The sequence below is a fragment of the Peromyscus californicus genome, unplaced genomic scaffold (genome assembly GCF_007827085.1).
Source record: "Peromyscus californicus insignis strain IS unplaced genomic scaffold, ASM782708v3 Scaffold_14__1_contigs__length_90479793_seg_2, whole genome shotgun sequence".
NCBI classification, from domain to species: Eukaryota; Metazoa; Chordata; class Mammalia; order Rodentia; family Cricetidae; genus Peromyscus; species Peromyscus californicus.
Genome location: NW_026294436.1, coordinates 13,650,689 through 13,660,501, shown reverse-complemented (window position 1 = coordinate 13,660,501; position 9,813 = coordinate 13,650,689). Strand labels below are relative to the sequence as shown.

The 9,813-nt window shown below is 48.0% G+C and overlaps 1 protein-coding gene across 1 annotated transcript in view; it reads left to right on the top strand.

The window, feature by feature from the left end:
- The first annotated feature begins 1,454 nt into the window (after positions 1-1,454).
- The window catches only part of Nckap5 (NCK associated protein 5), a 926,583-nt gene continuing 918,224 nt past the window's right edge, over positions 1,455-9,813 (top strand). Inside the window, exon 1 of the mRNA XM_052736785.1 lies at positions 1,455-1,859. The gene's annotated coding sequence lies outside the window, so the exon portion shown is untranslated. The remainder of the gene's footprint in view (positions 1,860-9,813) is intronic.

Genomic DNA, 9,813 nt, shown 5'->3' with positions numbered 1-9,813 from the left:
AGTGTGCTGGGTTTCGCCTCTGAGCAGTTCAGCAAGCCGTCCTGAACGGCAGGCACATACATCACCCTTCCTCATGTTCTGTCTTGTTGGGAACCACAGACAGTTTTATTAATATGAAGAAAAGGCAAAGGAATGAGTGTGTCAGTGTTCCCCGGCTCACATTTTCCACAGAGAGGCAGACTCAGGCTGCGTGCCTCCTTCTGGGTAGTCCACTAAAGGCAGGTGTTGGGAAGGAATATCAGCAGGGCAACCCAGGGGGCCTGGGCTTTTAAAATCTGTAAGCCCAGGAGAGCTATACCCCTGGGAAAACAGCAGTCAAGAAAAACTCGAAGGCTCTTCCATTGACTTATTTTATCTGACTTATAGCTTGCTTTGTCATTTTTCTATTTTTGAGACATTTATCTACTTATCGACTGTTTGGTGTCAGAAACTGCCTAAACTGGCATTTTTGAGTGGTTTTTTTTTGGGGGGGGGTATGTGTGTGAGAGAGAGTGTATACTCATATCTGTGCGAGTATATGCATGTCCATGCAGAGGCCAGAGAAGGAAGTTGGGGGTCCTCCTCTATCCCCCTCTACCTTATTCTGCAGTGACAGGCTCTTTCACTATAGGGAGGCTCCCAGCCAGCAAGCCCCAGGTTCCCTCCTGCGGGGATGAGAGGCGTGCACAATCACACCTGGCTTTCTATGTGGGTTCTCAGGATTTGAACTCAAGTCCTCACGATTGCCCAGCAAGTGTTCTTATCCACTGAGCCATCTCCCAGCCCCCCCTTCAATGTTTTAAATTCTAATCAGGCTTGTAAATTCTATGTGATGATGATTATCTGTTTTGACTCACAGTGAATTTATTTGGAGCTGGATCTAGCAGAGGCCGCAAACCAACCAACCAGCCAAGAGAAAGAAAGACAGTGAGCAAGTACATATTACTCATGGACAATATTTATTGTAGCATATGGCTAACGTATAAGGATGAAATAGTACCACGTATCTCAGGGGCTCTTGGAGAATGAAAATTACTTGAATTAACTTTTCAGGCAAACCGAATTATGCATATACTACTCCTGTAAGGCTATACAAAATCAATGTTTGTGGAGAGCAGAGCAGGGACCCTAATAAATCACCCCTTTCAGAAAGAACTCTCCTACCTAGAGGGATTTCCCCCTCATTTTGGCTTTTTCAGATGAATGAAGAATTTTCTCCACAAATTATTAATTATTCCAGCTTGCCTCTAGAACTCCGTTCCTTGGAGTTATGTAGGAGTCAGAGCTTTTCAAACCGCCGCTTTTGATGAAGTAATCGTCCGCTTCTGGGGCCTCTTTTCAGCTGCCCTGGGCGTGCTTCCCATGTAAACGACTGCCAAATAGATTCTTTCGACATTCCAGCCAATTAAAATACATTTAAAGTGCAGCTGGTGGAAAGGCAAGCCGGGGGATCCCGATCGCGGGGAGAACTTCGGGGCAGTGAGATAGAAAAACAAACTTTGGGGCTCCCACAAGGCAGGAGAGAAGTCGGAAAGGGGAGCTACCTTTCCCCCTAGCCTCCAACCAGAGATGACACCTGGATCCCCCGCCTTAAGAGACACCGAGGAGGGAAGCCTGTTTGGGAGGGTGTGAGTTTTTCTCTCATTGCCTGTGGAAGCTGAGTGTTGGCCGGATGCCCAGTGTGGTACTGCATTCAAACACCCACAGAACACAGGCGTGTTTGTTAAGCAAGCCAGTGATCAAAAACTCCTACAGGAAGATCCGAGAACCCCCAAGAGCCCTCCTGGATAGCTCTAGGACTTTGGATGGAGTGAGACAGAACGCTCGCGCTGGCTGAAGGTGGCAGAGCATCCGGCTGGTCCGTCTGCTATGCCTTTTAGGTAAGGAGAGAATTTTTCTTTGCTTTGCTTTCTGCCCCGCCGCTCGCGCGCGCGCGTGTGTGGATGTTGGTGTAGAGAATCAAGGTCACTGGGCTCAAGAGGAGCATTACAATGGTCTGGCGTTCTGGTTTGCAGGCGTGGGCGAGTTTTCTGGAGGACTCTGAGGAGCCGCTCAGTGTTAATAGTGTAAATAGATCCAGGCATCGCCCAGCACGTGGAGGCTGCGCTGGCGCTCACCATGGTGCCTTTGCTCCGTGTGGCTCCTTGTGGCTCCTTGCTCCTTTCTTCCGGTACTCGCTTTGCAAGAATCCAGGTGTGTGGAGTTCGACGGTGAACTGCTTCCTCCTCGAAACCTGTAATTGCCCATCTAATGGCTGTTTGAGTTTTAGTCCCTATTTTTTTTTTCTTTCTGGTGTTCCCTTAATGTGCTACCAGCCCCACACCTGTACAGTCAAGCAAAGTTTGTTTGGTTGCTGTTTTTCGTCCTAGGTTAATATTCTCTTCCTAAAGAAAACCCAAAATGTTTGGAAATATCTTGGTAAATTCTGACTTTCTTTGGAGAAGTTTCTTAACGGGACGGTCCTTCAGCTCACTATTTTCTCGTACTTCAAGGAAACACATGCAGCCCAGATATCTTGGCAGTGCTGTTTGCTCCATCCGTGTCCCTAGCTCAGGGGTCCCGTGCCCCTGCCCAGCTTACACACCAGAGAACACTGAGCAGATGTCTAGTTGAGCGCTGGGCATCAGTTCCCACCCACCGGTTGCCAGATGAACGATGTTCAGGCTTCTTGACTGTTTCCCATCCCCGCGTGTCACGGTTGGCCCATCCTGCCTCCAACTTTGTTCACGGTGAACAAAGAATCTCGCACATTTCACGGTGAGGGATCGTGTTGCAGCATCCTGAGCGCCGTTAAACGTGCTTTATTAATCTCTGACGTGCCAGTAGCTCAGAGACCATGCCAAGCAGAGACTTTCCAATTTTTTTTTTTTTTTTTTTTTGAGCTACCTGCTGCCAAGATAAACGGTGGTTGGCTCGGGAGGGGTATTTTAAGGGATCTTGCAACAGCGACGTTTTGCCCATTAAGAGTGGCGTGAGTCAGTGAAAGAAATAGTGAATAGAAGAGATTTCAGGAAAAACCTGACTCAGCTCTCTGCCCACTGAATGGACTCACTGGAGGGAGTCCATCCTCTCGTACACACAGGACTCTGTGCTCCTGGCGGGCAGGAGAAGAGTCACTTTGCTGTGTGTGCACATGGAGCTGTGTCCATGTAATAGGTGATGTGTGAATGGAGACATGTGTGAACACAGACAGCTTCCCTGCCTGTGGCAGTGTCAAAGCCTGGAGGGAAAACAAGGCTACGTGCATGATCTGTGCCTGCTCCAGGCAAGAATTTCAGACCCCACCCCATGCCCACCCAAATTGAGAGGCAGGCAATGGCCTCAGAAGTCCATTTGGACCCCAATGCAACTTGGTGATGAATAATGGGATGGTAGACCTGGGGCTATGGAGTGGCAAGGTGTCATACAGAATTAGTTGAGCCTGGACTTGGTTGGCAGGTCCAGAGAGTCAGTGGCTGGCCTCTTCAGGCTCTGAGTTAGATCAGAATGAGGGGTACCAAGCTTGTTCCTGGAAGGTGGGGTAAAAGACATATTCCTGGGCAATTCTTTTAGACACATGTTCCATAAGCAGCCACTTCTTTAAGAGAAATACTTTTATTAATTTGTACAGACATGCAGTGTACATGATCATATTCACCCCTGCTCCCGAACTCCTCTCAGCCCCACCCCTACTTCCCGACTCTCCTCCCACACATACCCACTTTTTAAAAAGAGATTTTGTTTTTATGCATATAGCTGTTTTCATGTACTGTGCGCACCACCTATATACCTGGTGCCCACAGAGGTCAGAAGAAGGCATCAGATCCCCTGGAACTGGAGTTATGGATGGTTGTGAGCCACCATATGGGTGCTGGGAATTGAACCAGAGTCTTCTTCAAAAGCAGCAGGGTGCTTTTAGCCACTAGGGCACTGGTCCAGCTTCCAGCTCACTCCCCCTCCCCTTTCTTTTCAAAAAGGTAACCTACCAGATTCAGTTTGGACTGCCTGTGTACTCATGGGCTGTCCACTCGAGCCAACTTGACTTACCAGGGGACCACACCTAAAAAACAAACAAACAAACAACAACACAAGTCTTCCTCCTTCAAAAGCCATTGTCCACCACTAGCTCTTCAGTTAGAAGTGGGGGCGCCTGAGTCGCCGTCCCTCCATGCTGGCATGTTGGTTGGCTTGGTCTTGTGCGGATCTTGTGCAGGTCTACACAGCTGTTGTAAGCAGCACAGCTGTGCAGCAGTTCTGTCATGCCCTGAAGACAGTTCTGGCCTGGTCCACCCTGACCTCTGGTGCCAACAGTCTTTTTACCCCTTCTTCCTCAATGGTCCCTGAATCTTTGGGTGGAGTATGATGGATAGGTGTCCCATTTATGTCTGGACACTCCACAGATACATATTCTCTATAAGCAGAGACTTCTGCCAAGATGGCTGGGAAAGCCTTGACCAGGAGCTGGGAGGAGCTCCAACTGCCTTTCTGAAGGAGGGACCGAGACACAAAGATTTTACCAATACACTTGGACAGTGATGAGAAGGATCATGGGAAAGATAGCACTTCCACCAGGCAGGTGGTTTTATTTTCTTTAGGTCAAGTCCAGTCTCCTTCCTGTGGCTTAATACAGAGTTGACCAGCTACAAATCAGGCCAAAACCTGCCCACTATGTCTGTGTAGATAAAGTTTTATTGGAAGACAGCCACACCTGTTTGTTGAGTTACTGTCTGTGGCTGCTGCTAAGCTGTTCCAGCAGAGTTGAGTCATGGTGGCCACACAGAGCCGAGAAATACGGACTATCTGCAGGAAAAGGGGCAAGAGAGACCTAGAGAATGATGCTTCCCGAGCTACCTGTGGTCTAGGACTAGTCTTGTTTTGAATTCCATCCTGTCATGGGTGGATCATTTTATAAAATGTGATTCAAGTATTGCTTCAGCATTGTGGTACTGTGAAACTGCTGTGGAGTCTGTGAGTATTCTCTCTCTCTCTCTCTCTCTCTCTCTCTCTCTCTCTCTCTCTCTGTGTGTATGTGTGTGTGTGTGTGTGTGTTGGGGGTGACTTTGAAGTCTTGAAGTCTACCCCCACTTCCTGTTCTCTCTGCTTCCTGTGTGTGGCTGATGTTTGATGTCTCTGCCTCCCGTCAGGCCGGCCTGAGGCGGCTGCTGCCATGTCTTCCAGTCATGATGGACTGAATCCCCTCTGCAACTGTTAGCCTTCCTTCCCTGACTTGTTTTCTGTCAGGGTGTTTTATCCCAGCAACAGAAACGTTGTAGGGATCAGAACTCATGTACTCACACTTGGGAGACAAGTCCTTTAACCAGTGAGCCGTCTCCCCGGTCTGGGAGGTTTTGTTCTTGGTTTTGGCATGATCTAGTGGTCACCAGCAAGTTGTACACAGACTGGCATGAGTCCGTGTGCCAACTTAGAGCAACTCTAGGACTGTTCAAGGTTCTGCAGTCATTGTCCCCAACCATGCTGTTCCATGCACCAAGGAATAGATCCAGCAAGTTTTTCTCTACTTTGGGGCCTTAGTCATTGACTTTGCTCTGTGTGGACTTGCAATCATGAGAACCGGAGTTCAGATTCTTGAGCCAACACAGAAAACAACAAGAATGGCTGGAAGTAGTGAGAGATACCTACAATTCCAGTGCCAGGAGGTGGAGACAGGAGGACCCCTGGGGCTCACTGGCCTGTCAGCTTAGCCTACCTGGTGAGTTTCAGGCTGTTTCAAAAATGCAAAGTGGAGGCCGGGCGGTGGTGGTGCACACCTTTAATCTCAGCACTCACTCGGGAGGCAGAGGCAGGCGGACCTTTGTGAGTTCGAGGCTAGCCTGGTCTATAGAGCGAGATCCAGGAAAGACGCAAAGCTACACAGAGAAACCCTGTCTCGAAAAAACAAAAAGCAAAAAACAAAAAAAAAATACAAGGTGGATGGCATCTTATTAATAACAACCAAGGCTGTCCTCTGGTCTCCACATGCATGGGCACATACAGCTAGACACACACACACACACACACACACACACACACACACACACACACACACATACACATACACACAAACACACATATAAATACATACAATTTAATACATACAAGTATACAATTAGGCCTTTTGACCACTTCATCTCAAAAAAATTTTCCCCCATCTCACAGTTTTTCTTTTTAAGATTTTAAACATTTATTTATTTTGCATGTGTGTGTTTATGGGGGATCGATTGTGCCTTGGCAGATACATGGAAGTCGGAGGACAATATATGGGAGTCAGTTCTTTCCTTCAAACATAGAGGACCCAGGGATTGAACTCAGTTTGTCAGGCTTGGCCGCAAGTGCCTTTATCCACTGAGCCAGCCCGTTGCCGCCCCGCCCCCCCCCATTAGTTTCCCCCCCCATTAGTTTCCCCCGCTGTCTCGTTACTGTCCATGTTCCCTTGTTACTACTTCCTTATCGTCTTAGTCCACCTTTCTGAGTCAGTAATGGACACCACCATACCTCTGGGCTTAAGTGGAAGGGAAGACTTTTCTCACTGGTTTTAGGTGGCATAGAAAGACTCACAGAAAGAACCAGGCACTGGGCAGACTTCCAAGGGAAGACCTGGCTGGGCACAGGCTGAGAGACTCTACCAACCGGACCGTGTTAGCACCACAGGTGCCCCCACAGTGAGCTCCAGGGTCCTCTGCTCTGTATCCTCTCCTCCGCTGAGATAAATGCTTCTGTTCGTGAGTCCTTGCTGTGAGGCGAAGCGGCCAGAGCACAGTACTGTGACCCTGGTACTGTTTAAGGGGGCTCTAAGGGGTTCATTTGATTGAAGGCCACACCTGCAAAGAGATGCCCACAGGGGACGATGGAACCGATGATAGATGAGGCCTTCTAGGAAGTCCTAAAGTTACTGGTGTCATAGTCTCTCTCTCGTCCTGTCTCCACCTCCTCCTTCTCTCTTCTCTTCCTCTCTCTTTTCTCTCACTTCCCTCTCTCCCATCTCTCTCCTTCTTTCTTCTTCCCTCTCCCCTCCCTCCCCCTGCTTTCTCTCCCTCTCCCTTTCTCTCTCACTCTCCTCCTTTCTCTCCTCTCTCTCCAAAGCTGTTGGATAAATATACTTCCCTTTGTACGCTCCTTTCCTCTGCGGTTCGTTACAGGAAGCTGCGTGGCTGTGTGGAATCTGCCTCCCGAGGCTCTAAGGCTGCTGTGGTCTCCTGGATACAATGTGTATCGCTGTAGAACTTAGTCCACAAGGACTCGGGCAATACCGGACTCGGTATCTTCAACCCGTGGGACGGGGTAGAGCAGCAGTACCCTGGAGTCACAGAAGCAGGAGTATCACCCAGAAAGCTGATGGCTTGGGCCATATAGCAAGACCTTTTCACAAGAAAACAAAAACCAGGAAGAAAAAGTTAAAAAAAAATCCTAGCAATAAAAATTAAACTCAATCCTAACATCTTAGTTTCTTTTAGTCTCCGTATTAGGATGGTATCTGGAACCCATCTCCTCCCTTCCTGGGAGGCAGTCTCTGTTAGGAGAGGGACCCTTGCCATCCCTTCACCATCCTAGATGAGAGCTCAGGTCAGTGTCTAACCGGTGTACACACGCACAGTGGATTTCTTTTATTTATTCTTCCACAGTTGCACACACATATAGAATGTTCTAAGTCTTCCCATGACCCTGTCTTCTCCTCCATTCCTCTCCCATTAAATCTCCGAAGGGTCCTCTTCCACCTTCATGTCTTTTTTGTATGTGACACTGCGACTAGTGTTGCCTGTGTGCCCGTGAGTACGGGTTATTTACTTGAGCAAGGATAATTTACCAGTGCTCTCACCACTGATGAATATGACTGCCCCCCCCCCAGCAGGTCACGGGAAGAGGGAGGGCCTCATGAGCCCCTCCCCATCCGTGATGGAATGCTGAAGGACTTGTCTTGTTCAGGTCTTATGCACAAAGCCAGGGCATGCAAGGAGGACTCTATTACTGTGGATGCATGTGCTAGTGAAGAGCATGCTCCACAGAGGTCTGTAACTTGCAAAAGGTTTCACACAAAAGGATTTGTATATACCATCCAGCCTGAGAAAAGTCTCTGGTAGGAGATGGTCTTATATGGCCGATAGATTCATCTGGGAACTGTACCTTGGCCTGCAAAGTTGACATCTATCCACGTAGGTGCTGCTAATCAGCCTGCTCATGGATAGGCTACTTGGGGTGCTAGATGATGTAATCGTTTTCAGGGGGTTTATCATAAGCCCTGCACTGCACCACACTCTACACACATATGCTATACTATTTAATCTGCACAAGATCATGGGTGGAGTAAGCATTAGTATTTAATAAAAGGAAGTAGAGACCGCCTGGCCAAATAGCTTGCCTAAGTGTGTGGTGGAGTTGGATTTAATCCCTTGACCTTCCCAACCCGGGAGTCTAAGCTCTTACCCTCTAGTTTAACCCCACTTGTAATTTATTGTTCCGGATGTCAGCCAGTCACCTGAGACTTCCCATTCAGTTTCCAGCGTAGTGACGTTAATCTACCACTTTAATCTACTTCATACCTTAGCAAGGTGCAGCCTGATCACGTGGGCTGAAGTGGCAGAACAGGGCACTGGTGACTCCTGATGACCCTGCTGATACCGGCAAAGAACCTGTGAGTCTGTAGGTCAGGTTCTAGAAAGGGTAGGAGAGACTCTGATTTTAAAGGAGTCAATGACTGGCAGGCACCCTAGATTCTAGAGCACCCCTCTCACCTCCATCCCTGTGCTAGATGGTAGATAAACATCTTCAAGTCTTTGGGTTCTATTTGGTTGAGATTCTACATTGCAAGACTTCCTTTAAACTCAGCAATGTTGATAATAGTGCTAAGGTAGGTTTATAATGTGACTATCTTTTTCCCACTCTCTCTTTGTTGGGTGGATGTTGAAAGCATCATATATTACATCATATATTACATATTACTATGCTGTTACTTTTTCAAGGAGAGTTAAGAGAATTGGGAATGGTGTCTGTGCAATCTAGTAATTTAGAAAAAACAAAAAGTTCAGTTGATTTAGTTTTATGAGCTATATAGGTCACCTTCTTAGACTGTCTTCTCTGCCTTTTACAACTATCCTGTATGGCAGGAAGGGCAGGATTCTATACAAGAGAAGGGAGAAGCTTTACACGTCTTTATACTTACATATGGATGAGATCTTCTACACTGACGTATTGACCAAGATCTTATATATTGATCAGGATCACAGAGAAGGGTGAGGGGTGAGGGTCTGAACCCTCATTTTCCAGAGGACCCCAGTGAGTTGTGACTATTGGTTTATTGACTCTGTCCAACTGTCTTACTCTTCCACATCATTCTGTTCCACCTAGAAGGTCATTCTGCGATCCGGTCCTGACCCATCTCTAACGAGGCCGGTGGGCAGAGCCTAAAGGAGGACTCAGGGCCAGGGAGGAGGCTCATCTGGCAAAGGACTTGCAGGGGAAGCACAAAGACTTGAGCATCCAGAATCCACATAACACTGGCTGTAATCCCAGTGCTGGGAAGGTGGAGACAGGAGGATTCCCAGAACTCTCTGGCCAGTCAGCCTAGCTTGTTCCATGCCCCAGGCCAATGGGAAATCTGTCTCAACAGACTAGGTGGACATCAGAGGTACTCTTCCAGTCTGCACCTGTATGCTCTTACACACGTATGCACACCTACTCATGTGAGCGCACCAAGACACACGTGTACACACTCAGACATACAAAAGGAAAGGTTGCAGTTAACACCGCCAGTTATAACCAGGAGGTGTGGCTTAGAGTAGGAAGAGAGAGAGGGAAGGAAGGAAGGAAGGTCTGAAACACGGATATAACTGCAAAGGCCACAGGGGTGGTATAAATAAAGGC